Source organism: Lagenorhynchus albirostris, chromosome 2 (genome assembly GCF_949774975.1).
Source record: "Lagenorhynchus albirostris chromosome 2, mLagAlb1.1, whole genome shotgun sequence".
NCBI lineage: Eukaryota > Metazoa > Chordata > Mammalia > Artiodactyla > Delphinidae > Lagenorhynchus > Lagenorhynchus albirostris.
This window is the reverse complement of record NC_083096.1, coordinates 137,308,444-137,328,403: the sequence shown is the minus strand read 5'-3', so window position 1 is coordinate 137,328,403 and position 19,960 is coordinate 137,308,444.

Here is a 19,960-nt window from a genome sequence, read left to right as displayed (position 1 = left end):
TACAGATGAGAAGTGGTTTAAAGTAACATAAGAGGAAACTGGACACCCGTGCAAGCTACTGAATCCTGGAGTCCCTGATTCCTCATTCATTTATTCGACTGCCATATTTTAAATACGGACTCTGTGTCAGGCATTCCACTAGACGCTAGAAACCCAACACACAAGAAAGGAAGGAATTATCCTCTTCCTGGCCTTAGGTAGGACCACACCTGCTGCTTGATGGCCCTCTGCTCTATCTCAGTTCCTTTAAGACAACCGCAATGACTCACTGAGAAAAGTGAGGAACTCAGCAGGGCCATTTGCAATGAAAGTTTCAACCCCACCTGATTGTTCCAAGCATAGCCCTGTCCCATCCTGCCTCCCTCACTCCATCGTGTCTCTTAGCGTGAATTGCTGGTTCAGGATCCTCTTCCTTCTCCCCTGGGCTGTTCACTGCCATCACACCTTCCCTGGAAATACCACAATGGAGTGGCCATGGGTACGGTCTGCTATGTTGTAGCTCTATCGTCATAGGGAAGCCTGAAACCCCAGGTGCCTTTTTTTCATCCTTAAGATGATGATGAGAATGACAGCAACTACTACTTTGGAGGGTTGTTGGGACAACTGAATGAGTTACCAGGCAAAGTGTTTAAAACAGTGCCTGACCCACAGTCGGCACTCAGTAGACATGATGAGCTAATTCTATTATTAATGTTGTTATTACCTGATTGATGCTGGGTACACACATGAGAGAGCCACTGGTAAGTCTGGCCATCTCCTTCTACTTATATATGTAGTTATTTATCTGTTTAACAAATACTTATCAGTCAGGCACTAGGCCCCATGTTGGGAATTATGGGAGGTACAGAGGCAAGTAAGACATAGTCCTTCCTTTCAGGGAGCACATAGTCTAAAGGGCAGACAAGCAAGGAAGGATTACTGATAGCCCAATGTACAAGTGGAATCCTTTACACATTTATCATTTTTGTTATTTTTTTAATTTTTAAAAAAGTTTTATTTTATATTGGAGTATAGTTGATTTACAATGTTGTATTAGTTTCAGATGTACAGCACAGTGATTTAGTTATACATATACATATAGCTAATCTTTTTCAGATTCTTTTCCCATATAGGTTATTACAGAGTATTGAGTAGACTTCCCTGTGCTATATAGTAGGTCCTTGTTGATTATCTATTTTATATATAGTAGTGTGCCTAGGTTAATCCTTTTAATCCTCCTATCAACCTAATGGAGCAGCCCCTCATTATCGTCATCCCATTTCACAGATGAGAAAGTAGAGTCAGAGTGAGGTTAAGCAATTTCCCCAAGGCTACAATAGCCAGGAAATGGCAGAGAGGATGCAACCCAGGCAGTTGGCTCCAGAGCTGATGCTTGGAAGTCCCTAGGCTATGCTGCTGTCCCAACACTGAAAGCCGTGATAGGAAAGCTTCCTGGAAGAGTCTGCATCAAGGAGATGGATACTTGACACATGAGAAGGGTTTTTTTGTGCTCTGCAAGGCCAGGCATACCAAGCTAGGGGAGAGAAGGTCCTGAGCAAAGATGTTCGGGGGTAGTGGGTTAGTGTAGGGATGGCAGGAGCTGGCCTCTGTGTTCTGGGGGACGGTGGCAGTGGGTGGAGGGAGTGTGGGAAAGGAGCTGAAGGTTAGGTGGAGTCCAGGTTAAGGAGTCTGGACTTTTTCAAACCAGAGGGTGCTGAGTTCTCTCTCCGTTCTCTGCTATGGCCCCTCCAAGCTGAGGAGCAGATAGAGAAGAGAGCCAGGTTTGTGGCCTGGCTTCTCTGTATTACGGTCTAAGCTGCAGAGAAAAAGCTATTAAGACTTGTGTGGACAGACCAGTTTTTAACGCTAGGTTACCTTCTCCCTGTTGTGCAACCTTGGAAAACCCTCTTCACCTTTCTGTGCCCATTTTCTCCCCTGGGCAGAGAGGGACTGGTTAGAGCCGCCTTACGGAGGAGATAGGTAGGAGGTCAAAGTGAGAAAGTACAGGTGCTCAGGCAGGGATGACTTCTTTCCAAGGGCTCTTCCTTGCTACCCTTGCCGCCCTCTGGGGAGCTTGTGAGTGCAGGCTGGGGAACCTGCCTGAGCGCCCATTAAGTTCTGGACTGCCAACACGAACGCTCGCCTCGGGTTTTGTAAGTGAGTGCACACAAGTCCTAGGGTAGACTGCAACTCAGCCGCCTCGGCCAGGAGCCATGGGCTGCTAGAAGAAAGGGGACATCAGCCTGAGCAGTTTCTCCCCCATTCCCTTTGCTCGCACACCCCCTCCTGCCGTGACGTCACATTCCGATGTGGGGCATCTGGCTCCTCGGCAGGAGGATGCCACATTCTAGCTGCGGGAGGCCACGGTTTGGGGAAGTCAGCCAAGCCAGGGGCTGTCTGCCTCCCTGCTGTCTCCTCCAGTGCTGCCAGCAAGAAGGAAGGGGAAGAAGGACGGGACCCTGATCCTCAGCGACTCCATCCCCTTCCTTAGGCAGAGCAGGGGACCAGTGGGGGCTGGAAGAAGAGGATGCTCAGGGGCTGAGATGAACTCCAGAGCATCCTCGCTGGCCCCATTCCTTCACGTGCATAGCTTTGACATTCCAGGGTATGGAGGGTGAATGCAATGACAAGTCTACGGGCTTTGGAGTGAAATAGACTTGGCTCTGAGCCCTGGCTTTGCAACCTTGAGCAAGTTGCTTAGCCTCTCTGTGTTAGTTTCCTAGGGCTGCCATCACGAGGTACCATAAACCAGGTGGCTTAAACAACAGCATTCATCATCTCACAGTTCTGGAGGCTAGAAATCTGAGATCTAGATGTTGCTGGGGTAGGTTCCTTCTGGGGGCTGTGAGGGTGACTCTGTTCCATGCCTCTCTCCTAGCTGCTGGTGGTGTGCAGGCAATCTCTGGCATTCCTTGGCATATAGAAGCATCACCCTGACCTCAGCCTTCTTTATCTGGAAGTCTCCCTCTGTGTGTGTGTATGTGTGTATGTGTGTGTGCGTGTGTCCAAATTTCCCCTTTTTATAAGGACACCAGTCATATTGGTTTAGGGCCTATCCTCAGGATCTCATCTTAACTAACTACATCTGTGATAACCCTATTCTCAAATAAGGTCACATTCTGAGGCACTGGAGGTCAGGACTCAACATGTGAATCTGGAGGGAGAGGGGACAATTCAACCCATAACTTCCCAGGGGCTGTTTCCTTCTCCGTGGAGTGAGGACAATAAAGCCAGCTTCCCAGGGCTCTGTGACAGTTAAATGAGGCAGGAAAGGGAAGTACCTGACACAGAGCAGTCAGGAATCAGTAAATGTGACTTCCTTGTCCCAAAATGGGCAGAGAACTCTCTTCCATGACACTAATCTGCTCCCCATAAATTAACCGAATTTAGTATCCTCACATGTCCCTAGTAGGAATGTAAAGACCATTTAATCTAACTTCCATTTCAAAGAGTGAGGAAACTGAGGCCCACAGAAGGAAAATCGTTTTGCTGATTTAACGACTAGCCTTGGGCTCAAACTCATTTTTTTGCTTAGAATAAGAAGCCATCTCATCCAGGGAAACTTCACTATATTAAAATATCCTATTTATAGCTCCTCACTTCCCTATAATAACACTAAAAATGTGTCTCATGTAGCACACGTCATCTTTCCCAAACCTCTTCCACAGCCATCATCTTGTTCAAGCTTTACCACAACACAACAGAATCACCCAGGGCACGGATAACTTGTCCCCATTGGACAGATTAGGAAACCGAGGCTCAGATTGCTACAGAGCTTGTCGAAGGTCACAGGCCTAATCAATGAGGAAGTAAGGATCATAACTCGACTCTTACTAGTCTTTGTTCAGGGCTTTCTCCTCCACTGCATGGGTTTTCATGTGGTTCAGTCACTTTCCAAGGGGAGAATCCTATGCAATTCAAGGAGGGCTTCTGTCTCCATGATTCCAGCAGACCTTGGCTGGTCTCCAGGCCTCAAAGACCTTCCACATGGCTATTCCAGATTCCTTTTTGAAACACTCATCTTTCATTGTGCCACTCTGCCACTCAAAGACATGCAAAGACACAAAGCTACCACATGGGAAAACACACCGAGGTCTCCAGGTCCTGCTCCTGGAGCAGGCTGGAAACACTCACCATGGCGCCAGGAATCCCAACCTCAATGCACCGTCAGGTGGGACATATGACAGAGGGCCTGCTTGGGCACACAGGTGGCTTTCTGCTTTGAGACAGTGTCTCAGCCCTCTGCAACCTACAGACCCAAGAGGAGTGGAAACCATGCGTTATGCTTGCCCTCCCATGGATGGTCCCAGAAGAACCTACATCAGGACCTGGGTGAGTTATTTGCAAGAAATGTCAGGAATGCACACGAAAAGAGACAACAGCATGTGGGCGTGGATGAGCGTACAATTAGAAAGTTCGAGAAGGCCAGAATCCAATATTTCAGCCTATGAGCTAATATCCTTGATTTATTGATTAACGAATTGGTCCATTCACCATGCACCGATCACTGATGCAGGAAGTATCATGTGATAAGTCCTGGGCTTGGCACTCTTTAGCAGCTGGCTGGACAGCACAGTCCCCATGCCCAGGCAGACACTGGTCCTGGATAGCAGAATATTAGAAGAGGCCCATAACCGGAATTGTTTTAGGGATAGAAAAGAACAAAATAATTATGGAAAGTAAGGCAAGCAGCAGAGCCTTTCGGTTGCTCCGGGGTTACCATGCTGTAAATAACAGCACGTAGAAATGACCTGGGGGTCCAATAACTGAGAAAAGGTACAGGTCATCTTGTCATACGAGGGGGAACAATGACACCTTTTTCAATGACTGAAAATTAACCTCATCATAGGAAAAAAAACGGGCAATGTTTTGTGGGAGCAAGGCTCCCTGCACATAACCACACTCTGTAGACCAGAAGCACTGTCATCTAAAGTCAAGTGTAAAGCCCAGAGCCCCACATTGAGCACACATTCAGTCTATTTAGGAACCAGAGAACCTGAAGTCTAAACTTTTGTCAAGCCAGTTACTAGCTAGAGAGCTCAGAGGCCTTAGTTTTCACCTGTGAAATGGGTATATTCACAACCAAAACCTTAAGAGCCAACAATGTAGACTCTGTGGTTTCCCTGCATGGTCTCATTTAGTCCACAATGTAATCCTGTGAATTGGGTCCCAAGTCATTATGATAATTCACACTGGGAATATGACACAGGAAAGGGGCAAGCAAGTTGCCATTTCCATAGCTACTAAGTAGAAGAGACGATTTGAGCTCCAGCGCCTGAGATCTTAACACCTTTAATAATAATAATAACTGCTTCCCAGTGATGAAGTGAGGAATAAATGACACCACAGGTGAGAGAATTTTTCAAAGATCACCAAGTAGTACACACATATGAGGGGGCTTATTATTTCTTCCCTCCCTGGGCATGAACTGACTTTCAATAAGCCAAGAAAATTCCATTTCCAATCCTACTCTCCCTTTATCCTTCAACTGTTACAGTAAAAGGAGGGCCTAGGGATTTGGGAAAACAGTCAGGAGCCAAAGAACCAGCTACAGAGATGAGAGATGGGAGAGGAAGAAGCATAGGGCCTCGCTGTACACAGTTTGCAGATGATTTGCTGGGACCAATTACTCTCATCTTAATTAATGAACACACAACCTACAATCTGTCTGAGAAATGTGACAAAATATGGCCCGTGTCTGGAGGTCGCAAGTGTGCCATCCCTGAGGTCTGGAAGCACCTTACTCCGCCTGCTGGACTGGGAGTCGCCATGGAGACCACATCTGAGCAACGAGATGACACTGAAGTTTGGTTCAAACCCCCTCTCTGAAATGTGTGTGTGAAGAACTTATCGCTGGCTGGCCCTGGACTAGACAGGGTGGACTTCTCAGAGTAAAGGCAGGCCACCCTCTGCCCCGAAGCGCTGGGAGAGGAGGGTGGCTCACCAACTGAAGCACCTTCTGTGTGCAGAATAAAGACGTGGCATACGGTGCCTGGCGCTGCGGGGGATTCCGGGGCAGAGGCCGAGGACACAGACCTGATTTCTAGTGACTTCGCCTAGACAGTTGCTGATGCCAGCAGAGAAATGTACAGAGTGCTTACTCTGAGCTCGGCACTGTGCTACTTAAGCGATTTGCATGCATTACCTCATTTAATCCTCACAACAACCCTGTGAATGAATTGACCCTTTACCGCTAAGATTTGTTGAGCACTTACTCTGTGCGATTCATGCTCTAGTCCTAGCATTTAAAAGCTCATGCCAGATCGCTGGCTGCTAAGTGTCACAGTCAGGATTTGAACCCAGGAAGTTTAGCTCCAAATGCTGAGGGTACTTAACCATGATATTATACCAAATTCATTCACCTGATATTTGTTGAGTACCTTCGAAGCAGACAAGAATCTTATATTTTAGGATAGGAAACTGGAGGTGAGGGGCAACTGTAATAATCAAATCCAGTTCACGACAGACTCTGTTCGTGCTATAGAGAAATTGCACCCGGTAAGAGTGGGGCGCGGTGGTCTCCTTTTGGCTCTGAGGGGGCAGAGCCACAAATGGGTGGGTCCCCCTGAGGCTGCTCTGAGAGTGAGGAGGGTGTAGGATGTTAGCATGTCCAGTGCCCTGGGGTCCATGCCTGGGAAGGAGGCACAGGAAGAAGGGGTCCCTAGAGCGAGACATCAAGCTGCAATGCAACCCCAACGACAACTTTGGCCAAACCAGGGGGAGTCCTGGAGCTGGACCTGCCATGCAGAGCTGTCCGATTTGGGACTTTATCTCTCCATGTCAACAAGTCACTACATGGGAGCTGCCCAAGGAAGAATCTGACCTTGGACGAGGCAGCTCTCTACTGCTGAGCAACCCCGGGAGGGGCCAGCAAGCAAAAGCTGTCTTCCCACTGCAGTCCCAGCAGCTGGGCCAACAAATCCGCCTTGAAAGGGGACCTGGGGGCACCCCACAGTGTCCCCCACAAGTGGTAAGGGAGGGGGCTCTTTGTGGCTAAATCCTGAATAAAATGGAATCACGAAAGTGATGAGGAACCCCAACAGCAACCCAAGCAGGGGGGTGCTCTTCCAGTCGGGGAACATCCTGAAGGCAATAAATAGGTACACGAGACACTGTGAGGCAGGAAAGTAAGTACACACGCAAGTCCTATTTTAAACAATCACCCAGGGGTTAAACCCCTGCTCCTGAGCAGTGGAGGCCTTTAGCAAGACCTGCGCTATTTAGTTGGAAAAACAGACTAATTTGTTAGGCTTAAAACTCTCATAAAACTATTATTTGCTACGTTATAATGATCTTTCAGATTTAATTAACCACAATTGCTTTCAATCAACAGTGTGTGTGGCCATTAAACAAATAATCATAGATACAAAATAACATTTAGTATATGCCAGGCCCTGTTCTAGATGCTTTATATATATTAATTCACATAATCTCACAATGATCACTTAAAGTAGGTGTTATTTTATGGGTGAGGAAACTGAGACACAAAGAGATTAGTAACTTGGCCAAGGTCGTGTCACTAGTAAGAAGTAGAGCCAGACTTCAAACTCAGGCACCTGGGCTCCCAGGCAGGGCTCTGGACCATGGCCTTGTGCCCCTGCCCCAGGAGTTCGCTATGGTCTTAACAGAGTCCAGCCCAAGGTGTGAGAGTCCTGCTCGGCAGATATCACCAGGCATTGTAATCACCTATTTGTCACCTGTCCATTTTCCGCCCTGCAGTCAGAGTGATCTTTTCCAAACAAAATAAAATATTCTCCATTTCAAAGGCTGAACTTCCCATCTGGCCCTTGTGGCTCTTAAAGGCCTGGCCCCCTGGGCCTGTCTCCCCAGTCTAGGCCTACAGTTCATTCCCCCAGCATCCCAACACCACCTCAGTGCCTTTGCACATGCTGTTCCCTCTGCCTGGAGTATCCTCTCCCCCTCTCAGTCCCCCCTTGGACTAGTTAATTCCTTCTTGTCTGACAATCTTGGATTCCCTTGTTATTCTCTCTCATTACACATTTCATTTTTCCTCCACAGTATCAAATATAATGTTAATTCCTTACTTGAGTGATTCACATCACATTGTAAACGAAATAAGCAATTGTGTAATTCGTTGTTTCATGCCTATTTTTCTACTACAACATAAGTACCAAAAGGAGAGGAACTTTGTCTTGTCTATCACTGTACAGCCCGGTCCCTGACACAGTGGCTGGCATAGAGAAGGCCAGCGTTAATGCATGAGCTTCACTGATAAAGCAGAAGAGGGAAGGTCAAACTAATTACTGGCTTCTGACACCTTAGGGTCCTCTCCTGTAAACAGTGAGATCTCCTCGCTGTGGGAGGGTTAGAGCTAATATATATAAAACCCCTAGTGGAGTCCGGCAATTAGCAGCCCACCAATAATCAGTACCTATAATAATACCATTCCTATTATTTTATTAGTAACATTACAAAAAGGAGGGGTATGGCCTAGGGTTTCAGAGTGCAGACTCTCCAGACAGCACCCTAGAATCAGATCCCAGGTATGCCCTTTACTAGCTGCGCTGGGCCTCAACTATCTCATCTGTAAAACTGGGGTAATGGAAGTTCTGTACTCAGGGGCTGTGGTGAGGGTTAAAAACGAGCTAAATAAGGCATTCAGGATGGAGTCTGGTACATAATAAGCTTCATCTCAACAAATTTCATATATTATTACGGAAAACAGTAAAAAAGCAAGACAGATTTAAAGGCAGGCTTAGCATGAAGAGAAGAAGACAATGGATCAGGAGCATAATTCTCAAACATCTGAAGTGGGGTCACTTCAGCAGAGGCAATAGAAGAGGCACAAGGTTTCTCCGGTGAAACTCCAGAGTACAAAACTAGGATCGAGGTGGTAACATAGGGCAGGAAGATATTGGCTCAGCAGATGAGATGCTGAATAAAATAGCAAGTGTCTCACCTCTGGAAGTATGCACAAAGGGGCTGACCGGCCACCTGCCAAGAGTGATGTAAGGGAAATTGGATGGGAGGTTATGGTAGAAGCCCTTACCTAAAGGTCCTCATGTCTGTACGAGTCTGAGACTGTAAGCTTCTCTAATGCTTCCAAACTCCATGCTGAAATGTTTTCTTTCTTTAATTCAGCTACCTTTAGGACAAAGGGGACATATTCATTCACCATAGGTCAGGAACATAGCAAAGCTTAAAAAGTTGTCTGCATGGATTTCTGGAACATTCTAGAACCTCAAAAGGAATGTCATGGGTTAAACCAGCACAGATCTCTGACTCTTGGGTTCGGTGTTCCTCCAAATTGGACTGTACGAGAGTGAGTGGGATCAGAGGAAAGCAAAGGCAACTCCAGTGTGTTTATTACCGTCACTCTGCTTGGGATTACACACACTATGGTCTCCACGGGCTTCACAGGCAACCTTGGCCCTGTCCCCAGAGGGCTGGATGTGGGGACCCCATCTCTGCTGCATGAAATGAGCACACAAAGGCATGGAAGGAGGTTATTGTGGCAGGAGATGGCAGGAGCAAACTAGGCAGGCTATAGGACTGATCCGCCATATAACACAGTCCCTTACATGTCTCCCCCCACAGTACGTAATGCACTTTCTCATTCCATAGAGAGCTCAAAATAACTCTGTGAAATAACTTTTATTGTTCATTCACTCATTAATTTATTCAATGTGTATTTATTGAGCACTTACTATGTTTCTACTTATTGCACTCTTACTGTATACCAGCTCCTATTCTAGGTGCTGACCAAACTCATCCTTTTAACTCTATATTTGAGGAAACAGATACAGAGATTAAGTGACTTACCCATAGCTTTCAATGGGTGTGCTAGCCTCTAAGAACAACATTATTCACTCTCATGATTTAATTAAGATAAATAATTAGATTCACCAGCATCAGTGTGAGTAATAATAATAACTATTGTTAGTACTTGGCAGTCTACCAAGAACATAATACATAACTCACCCTGTGAAGTGTGAGGGCAATTACCCCTGTTTTAAAACTAAATATACTAAAACTGAGAAAGAATAATAAACACGTTCACCCAGTTCTCCCAGACAGGAAGTAAAAAAGAAAGTCTGCTATGAGAATACCACTCTGTGACCCCAAATACCTTGTCAGTATAGCACACCTATAATCAATATTTAGTGTCGCCATTTTGAAATGATATCCTATATAATTCATCCATTATTTAATGGTAATTTTCCAAGAACCCAGTGAGAAAGAGAGCATTATCCCCATTTCAGAACTGAGAAGACTGAGGCTCAGAAAGTTTAGGGAACCTGTAGTAGATACAAAGCAGTAAGGCTTTGAACCAGGACTCAAACCCACACCTTCTGATTCCAACACCCTTGCTTTTCTCAGTAACCCCCATTGCCAAATACCCATCTAAAAAGCCTCCTATGGAGAGAGGGAAAGCTACTGGTGTTGCCCACAGCATCAGTACCCCAGTCGTTCCCTTTTTTTTTTTCCTTCCAGACATCCCAGGGAGAGGCCTGGGGTTCTTGGTGGGGTAGTACGGAGAGAAGCACATGCCTCGCTCAGTACTAGGCCAGGCGCTTAGGAACTGATCCATCAGGGAGCTGACACAGTTTCAAATGCTCAGTGTCCTAATTACTTGATGATCCGTCATCATGATGATCCGTCATCACAGAGATGGAATGGGGGAGGGGCAGGAGGCTCGCGCTCAGCTTATGCCTCCACAAAGGAAAGGCAGGTAGAAAGACTTCAGGCGCAATTTACAGGAGAGAAATCTCTGCTGAAGTGCATGATCAATTCCAAACAGTGGTTCAGGGAGCGGCAGGAAGGGGATTGGCATTTATTGAGCACCTACTATGTGTCTGGCATCTATGACCTGGATTACCTGGATTAGCTCATTTGATCCTCACTGTGACCCTACCAGAGGGATTAACATATGCCATTTGCAGGTGAGGAAACTAAGGATCCTGGTGGCAGACAGGCCCGAGAACTAGGCCAAGGCAGATCAAGAAGCTTAGACTCACTCCTGCAGAAGGACACAGATAGTTTTAACCAGGACAGTGGTATGGTTGGAAATGGGTTCTAGAAAAATCACTCGGTTGTTGTGAACTGAATGTATTTGAGAAAGCAAACACTGAAGGCAAAATGTTTAAAAGTATGTATTCAAGATATAATGAGGGCCTGTCACTAGGATATACAAATGAGGAGTGGCTAGATTTGTGAGTCATCAGAAATGCTAAATCCACATCTCTAGGAGGCCAACTGGAGGCCAAGAAGCGGGAAAGGAGTAAGAAGGGTCTGTGCAGCTAGACGGATGCGATGGTGTTGCCATTCCCTGACATGAGAACGCAAGCTTAAGGGCACACGTGATGATTTCAGTGTGAACATGCAAAGAGCCTGGGGCTTCCAGGTGGGGATGTCCAACTTGCAATGGAAACCAGGGTCTGGAGCTCAGGGGACAGACCGGATGGTGGGGGACGTCATCAGCATGGAGTTGACAGTTGAAGCCAAGGGCATGGGTGGAGCTACTGTGGGCGGAGGCACAGTGAGACATGTGAGTGGAGAGGAGACTGGAGCTCTGGGGACACCAAGAAGATCAAGAGCAACCCAAAAGGCTTAGCAAGACCGGCCAGGACAGGAAGTAACGTGGAGAATCTGCATTTGCTTATAAAAGACTAAGTCCTCTTACACTGGATATTCATTACGAAAGGAAGGCAGCTGCTAATCCAGCTGAGGCAACACTGTCTCTGATGTGATCTGCATCATCCTGGGAAAACACACAGTGTGGATGGGGAAGGATCTGGAGTCCACATGAGAAACAACCGAGAACAGTGTCTACACCAGAAGAGAAAGTGAGCTGCTGGCCTGCTCATAGCAAAGTGTACAAGGACCGTGGCCATGACTCCCCTCCACGAGCAGGTGCTGAGAAAAGCACGGTACCATTGCCCTCTGACACGGCATTGATGTTTGACACACAAGTGATGCCAACCAAATATGGAAGTGGCCATTCCTGAACCTAAAGAATGAATGCCTGGAGAATAATGCTTATGGCTACCCAAGGCTAGAGACTCATGAAGTACCTGTGACCTTGTCAGCAAAATAATGGAGACAGATACCTTCCCACTATCCTATTCTTCCAAGTAGGAATGATTGAGAAATTCATGGAATCATAGGATCTCAGAACTGAAAGGGACCTGAAATGTCATTATCCTGAATGTTAATTGATGCATTAATTTCCTAGTTAATTCATTCACTCTACAAATATTGATGGAGCACGTATCATTCCCAAGCACTGTTCTACGAATGGGGGATGCAACAAAGAACAAAACAGACTGTAATTCCTGCCCTCATGGAGTTTACATTCTAGTGGGGAACATGCAGAAATAAAAAGGTAAGTGAGTAAAGTACAGTATGTTAGATGTTGAGCAGTTTTCTGGAGAAAAATAAAGCAAGATGATTTAAATAAATAAATAATGCAGGAGAGTTGCAATTTTAACCAGATTAATCATCATGAACTCTTTTTACAGTAGTCTCAATGAATGGTCTCCCCTCCCTACATTTGCCTGCATACCCATTAGTTAATTTGACGTTTATTAAAAACATGAAAAAGTCAAATGTCATCATCATCACCAGAGCTAATTTATCAAAGATTTATTTCTGGGCCAGTCATGGTGCTGATTGATTCACAAGCACTATCTCATTTTATCGTCACACTAATATGAAGGAGTTACTATCATTATCCCATTTTAAAGATTAAAACACACACACACACACACACACACACACACACACACACGGAAGTAAAAAACGCTAGCTTTCACAGCTCTGGGCTTAAAGTGCAGCCCTACCATCTACATAATGGTAGGAGGGTTACTTAACTTCTCCAAACCTCAGTTTCCTCATGTGCAAAACTGGAGACCAGACCTAGCTCACAGAGTTGGTATGAGAATTAAAGGACATACACATATGACAAGGTAGGAGTCAAACCACACAGATCTGTCTGATTCCAAAGCACAAACCTTTGAGCACAAGCTATCCTGACTTATTTTTTGAGCTGAGGAGATTGCTAAGCAGCAATGATTATAGTAATGGTAAGATGAAAACATTGATATGATCATGCAAAATATCCCTGACTCAGCAACTCAGCCCATCAGTTTAGAAAAGAACAATGACATTCTTCACAGTTCTCAGACCTTGAATTTCTGCCAGGGCTGAAACCAAAAGAAAAGCAAGACTGTATTATCTATCACATCAAATTTCTCCAGGCTTCTCATCTACTTCTCAGACTCTGTTTCTTCCAAATAGATAAGTAGGTGTGCCCCTACATACGCACAGCCCTGGCCATGATAACAATCGCCAACACTTTTACAGGGCTTCTGTGATAGAGCGTAAACCAAGTCCTTTACACGTAATAACTCATTTAATCCTCACCAACAGTCCTAATGAGACAGTTACTCTTATCATTATACCTGTCTTATAATGGGGAAACTAAACCCCAGAGAGGCCATGTAACTTATCCATCACATGGCCACTAAATGGTTGAACTGGCGTGTAATCCCAGACACTTTAACGTCAGAGTCCACGCTCTCGACCCTATGCTGTACTGAAGTAGTTGCATTATTCAAATCACCATGCTTTCTCCCATTGCTCTGTCTTCACACATACTGGCTCCCTGTCTGGAATGTCATTCTTTCCTCTCCCCTCTTTCCACATTCCTACCTGACTAAGTCCAAGTGTCCCCTCAAGATTCAGCTCAGGATCATCTCCCCTGAAAAGCCTTCTGTGACCCCACCCACCTCCACCTTCCATAATGAGTATCCTCTCCTCTTCCCTGGGCTCATACAGTACCGCATGCTTACCTCTATCATAGCACCTGAACAGATGCTCAAAAGATTCTGTATTATCCTCCCCCCACCTCACACCCACCAGATTTGACTTCCTTTGAGCCTAAGACTGTATCTGGTAGAATGCCTGGAGCATAGTAGGTCCTTCATAAATATTTCTCGAGTCTATGGCCAAGGTTAAGTGTGACAATATTAGATGTATTGATGGTTGCAGCTCCAGCATGCATACTTTCATGGACCATTTCTTATAGATTTGGAAATTCCAACCGGGGAATTTCAAACCAAAAATTCAGGGAGAGTTTGGAGTAGAGATGGGGGAGCTGACTGGCTTAAGTCAACTTGTCTCTGTGACTTGTGCAGGAATGCACACATAACCCAGGCTTAAGGCATTCAGTGCCACCCATTACACTATTTAGAATAATTTGGAATGGACGACTGACTTATAAAGGTATAACCACAGGAAACCTGGAAATTAATTCACAAGCTAAATAAACAGAAATGTTACTCTGTTCCCCAGTGGAAGTAGGAGGCATGGAGTCCATGGGGACTTTATCAGTTATTCTGAAATCACAAGGAATGAAATTGGCTCCATAAAAGGTAGATCAAAGAGACAGAAAGAACATCACTTTGTGATACTGATGAGCCATAGGTTCAAACCAACCTTGAGTTCTCCCATACCTATGAACTTCTTAAATATATGAGCCAATAAACCCCACTATTGTTTAAGTTTCTTTGAGTTGGGTTTTCTATTATTTACAACCAAATGCACTCTAAATATTTTCCTGTCCAGCTGATTTCAGTGGTTGGAGATGTGAGGAAGAGTATACAACATAAAGGAATAATATGGGCAAAAGCAAAAAGTGGGGAAGTATAACACATCATGGGAGATATTACTGAAATTGTACCTGAACTTCACTCTGTGGTTACTGGGGACCCATTGATGGTTTTATTTTTTTTTATAAATTTATTTATTTAATTATGTTTTTACTTTTGGCTGTGTTGGGTTTTCGTTGCTGCATGCGGGTTTTCTCTAGTTGTGGCGAGCGGGGGCTACTCTTTGTTGCGGTGCACGGACTTCTCGTTGCGGTGGCTTCTCTTGTTGCAAAGCACAGGCTCTGGGCATGCGGGCTTCAGTAGTTGTGGCACATGGGCTTAGTTGTCTGCGGCATGTGGGATCTTCCCGGACCAGGGCTGGAACCCGTGTCCCCTGCTTTGGCAGGCGGATTCTTAACCACTGTGCCACCAGGGAAGTCCCCCATTGATGGTTTTAGAGCAAAGGAGAACCTGTTTCAAGCTGTGTATTAGAAATATAACTTTATATCATTAAGCTTCAACTACTATTCTATATCTACTTCTCTTTGTCTTTAGTTTTACAGGTTACTATTCATAAGGAAAGAATAATAATATCCCAAGATTTCCACTAATAGGTAAGAAAAGGGATCTCTGAAGTTAAGTGGAAAATGATATTCTCAGGGAAGATTCTGGGGGAAAATGCTTTTGAGAAACAGATGGTATCCCAGAGCCTCAAATCTGTTGGCTGATAACAGCAAGGCAATGAACTTTATGCCAACAATTAAACTAGTCTTCCCAGTAAAATGGCAAACCCCTCAATCACATGGCTCCCAAGGATACTGCCAGTATGAAGTGTTTAGATTCCTCAGGGGAAAATAAGATGAAAACTTTGCAGCAGCAGTAACTAAAAAGAGAAGATCACTGTGTAAGAAGATAAGGGAAGACAAGTAACATTTCCTCAGCAGCTAGTCAGTGCCATGTGATGTTCCAGGTGGTTGCTGCTCATCAGCTTACTCCACCCCTAAAGAGCAGGGATGCAGACTGCAGACGGCATTACCCCCAAGGTCCACCACATCACGTGTGATTTTAAAGTTTTGAAGACTGAATCACGATGGTGCTAGGCAAATGCTCCCCTTCTCCATAGCCCAGCTCAAATACCACACCTTTCATCCAGTTTCCGTAACCCTACTCCCCCTTTGGCTTGCTCCTTCTTAGGGTCCAAGAGCACCAGCTGCTTATCCCAGACAAATGAACATCCAACCACCTAGGGAACGGAGACTATCTTTTCTTACCATTTCTGCTAGTTAGGACGTTTTACTTGTTATTTTAATAGAAAGCAATTCAAGGTGAATTGAGAAGAAAAGTGGGTATGGTAGTTATCAGAGGACATTCAGAAATAGTCTGGGTACCACTTACTAATACATGGCAAAGTTCACTTCATTCCTTTAACAACAAATGTAGTCATGTGACTTGTTTGGCCAATGAAATTGTGAGCAGAAGCAATCTGTGTCACTTGCAAGAGGAAGTTTTAGAGCCAGTGCACATTTGCCACATTTACTTCCTACCAAAGTTATTGTGGAAGCATGTCAGGATACTGCCTGCATCTCTGAGTGAGGATAATAAGAAATAGCTTCCTCGTAGAACACGTAGGTTGGCACATAGAAAGAGCAAAACCTATGTGGTATGAAACCACTGTGATCTGGGGTGTGCTTGCTACAGAAGCATACATTAGCCTATCCTGACTGATCCAGAGGGATGTGTTATAATGACACAGGAGTGTGCTCTGGAGCCCAAGGTTAGACATGCAGCTGGGCTTCAAGAAGGCACTAGAACCAGGGCCTATAAAGCGGCCCAGCTCTCTCTCACCTGTGTTCCACTCTGCGTGTGGGCGTTGGCCTCTTTTCCTCCCTCCATCTCTGACTGCTTCTCTCTGTCTCTGTCTCTGCCTCTCCCTGTGGGTCTCTCTGTTTCTCTTCCTGCACCCCTAGTCCACCTGGTCGGGGAGTAGGGGGAAGATGTTTTTCCAAATCTTTTGAGTTTACTTATCACAAATCCCTCATCCTCCTCTGTCTGTCTGTCTGTCTCTCACACACACGCACATATACACACATCATTATTTGGCTTCATTCCCAAATTACCAGGGAAGGGACTCTGATCAGCTTAACTGAAGATCCGGGGCCCACCCCTAGTGCAATCAAATATGGTCGGTGGGTGAATGAAAGAAAATGGCCATCGATGAGGGAGGCATTTAAGGTGAGTTATTGCGAGTTAGACGTATAATAATAGTGGCTAACACTGAGACAAAGACTCCTCTGTGATGGTTATGGTTCTAAGAGCTTTATGTCTATGAACTCTCAAAATCCTCAGAAAACCTCTGTGAGTTAGGTACTTATATCACAAGCCCCATTGTACAGATAGGAAAATGGAGACACACAGAGGTAGGTAAACTTGCCCAAGGTCACAGCTGATAAGTAGATCAGAGATGTGAACCCTGGCAGTCTCACTCTTATGGGAGTCCCTGTACTTAGGTCCAGTGCCATGCTGCCTTTTATATTGTAACTGGCAACTGCTATAAACACCTTGTCTCTTGAAGCAGAATAGAAATCCATGACAAATATCCCTCATATGTATAAGAGTGTTTTCCAAAAGGAAGGAGCCAGCATTACTAACCACTTTGTAGATGCATCTATATTAAATGATTGTTGTCACTGAATGGTAGGGAATGTCTCTCAAGAAGTTAATTGACTTGCCCAAGTTTTTATAATTAGTCAATGACAGAACCCTGACTCCGACCAAGTCTGCTGATTTCAAATCCAGCACACTTTCAGAACTATCAGGGTATTTCTGCTGATGCCAAGAATCATGAATAAATCCTGTTCCCCTTCTGCTTCAGTGCCTTCACTATCACTGATGGCTCTGAAGGCAGTGACAGAGGGCTCTTTCCTGCAGTGATGCTGGGGAAGCTGAAAAGCCAACTTCCAGGCCATCCCCAGCTACACCCTCCAGCACCAGGCTTTTGTAGTATCATCTGCACCCCAAGCCAGAGAAGAAGAATCACTGAGCTCTGGAATGCAGAGTCGGCAGGAACCTGAAATCTCACCAGGCTAGGGGTTCTGGGCTGGGCTCCATCCCAGCAGCAAACTGGAGAGGGAACCAAGAACTTGGGAACAGGCCAGGTGGTCAGAGTGGACACACAGGGAGAGGTCTGACGGGGAAGCTGCAGCCCGGTGCTCTTCGCGGGCGGGACAGGGAATTTCTTCATCTTCACCCTGGGTAACTGCACATCTGACTTTTCTAGACCCTTTTTCTGAGGACAGAGTTCCTACTATTCTATCAGGCTGTGCTGTTATTGGTTCAGGCCCTGAGAAGCTGGAGCCTTAAGGGGCAATGGTTGTTGCTGAGATCTGGGGGGGGGGTGCTGGGACAGGTGGGGGATGACCTCACCCACAGCCCTTCTCTCTAAGGAATAATAATCATTAATAATGATGATGATGGTCACCCCCTGTGAATCACTTGTCATGGGCCAATCACGAGCACACTCATATGCTGATACAATCCAACCATTCAAAGAAGAGATGATGAAAGCTAAATGATGTCCAATCTCACAAAGCAAATAAGCCCAAACCCAGGATTTGAATTCCCACCTGTCTGATTCCCCAAATGTTCCTCTGCACAATGCTGTCACCCCAGGGGGCAGATGAACAGCAGCAAGTCGGGGAATGGCCTTGAAATTGACCAAATGGGCTCATTACTCCCTAGATGAAGAGAAGAGAAGGGAAAAGGGGAAGTCAGGAAAATAGTGAGAATGAAGAAGACAGAGACAGCAATGGATAGGAAGAGAGAAATAGCAGGAGGGAGAGACACACCAGGAGAACAAAGCTTGCATTGACAATCGTATGTAATTCTAATAGGTCCGGAGGAGAGAAAGGTGGAGAAGGATTACAGGCTGGGCAATTGTTCTTCTAACCTTAGCTCCCCAAAGATCAATGGGTATGCCAGCAGTCTAATTGACTAAGTACGCCTGCTATTCCTCAAAGCCAGCTGCTTTTCCAGAAGAAGAGAACGAGAAAGGAAAGATCAGCAGTTTCCAAAGACTGGGGACCAAGTCCTCCTCATGCTGCTTCTGCACCTGGGAATCCACACCATACCTCTCAGTGCCCGGGGCGGGGAGGGGGGGGTCCCTTAATTCCCAGAGGGCAGGGTGTAGGGACTTGGCAATTATTGATCCTAGAGTTCTGAAACAAGCAGCACTGAGCTCCAAGCACTGCTCTGCTCCAGAGTCTGAGAGTTCAAAGACAGGAGACTCCGTTTCTTCTCTTTAATGATTCACTTTGTCTTTCCTCGGTGCCTTTCACAAAGATCCGCAATTTACAGCTGTCTGTGGACATGCCTGCCAGCCCCAGGGAAGGAGAGGGGACGATCAGAGAAGGTAAGCAGAGCCCAGGTGACAAGAGAAACCCCTCTACCGCGTGCCTTCCAGCATGGAGTGCCTCCTTGTTGGGGTTCAGGCTCCCTCTGCCCTTCATTTGCTACTTTCAGGCTTTGGAGAGACACAATACTCAGAAGCTTTCCACCTATTTTCTTATCTTAATTCCTTAAAGAACTACTGCCCTGAATCCCTAAATTCTCTCTTGTTTGTGTGGCTTGCGCTAAAGAGTTCCTTGCAAATTAGCTCAGTGACCTTGAAGAAGTTACTTACTCTACCTATACCTCAGTCTCCATAACTATAAAGTGGGGATAATCAATATATATACATTACAGTGTCAATGCGAGCATCAAATTGTCGCAGGAAGGGGTCCCCCCGTCTCTCAGGGGGAAGTTGTTAGGGGAACCACTGACTGAAACCGCCCGCCCTACCCAGGCACCATAGTAACCACTTGCATGAGTTATCTTATAACAGGAGGCCCTGGTAAGGAACGCAGAACTAACAAGCTACTGCCAACCAGAAGAATTCAGGAAAGGTCAAAAGGAGAGAGGAGACGCCAGTCCATATGTCCTACCAACCTCCCAGAATCCTCCTCGCTGGAATTCATCTGGGCTGAGTGATGCGCGCGCCACCAGGAAGGACCCTGGGTCAGAGTGATTGGCCAGAGAGAACCCAGAAACTAACCCAATTACCATAAAACCCGAGACTGCGAGCCACGTGGCAGAGCAGTCCTCCTGGGTTCCCTTACCCTGCTGCTCTCCGCCCGGGCGCCCCTTCCCAATAAAGTCTCTTTCTTTGTCAGCACGTGTGTTTCCTTGGACAATTCATTTCCGAGTGTTAGGCCAGAGCCCACTCTTGGGCCCTGGAAGGGGTCCCCCTACCTGCAACAAAATTGGTTAATATGCATGTAAAGTGATTAGAACAGAGCCTGGTGTTCTGTTTTTTTTTTTTTTTTTTTTTTGCG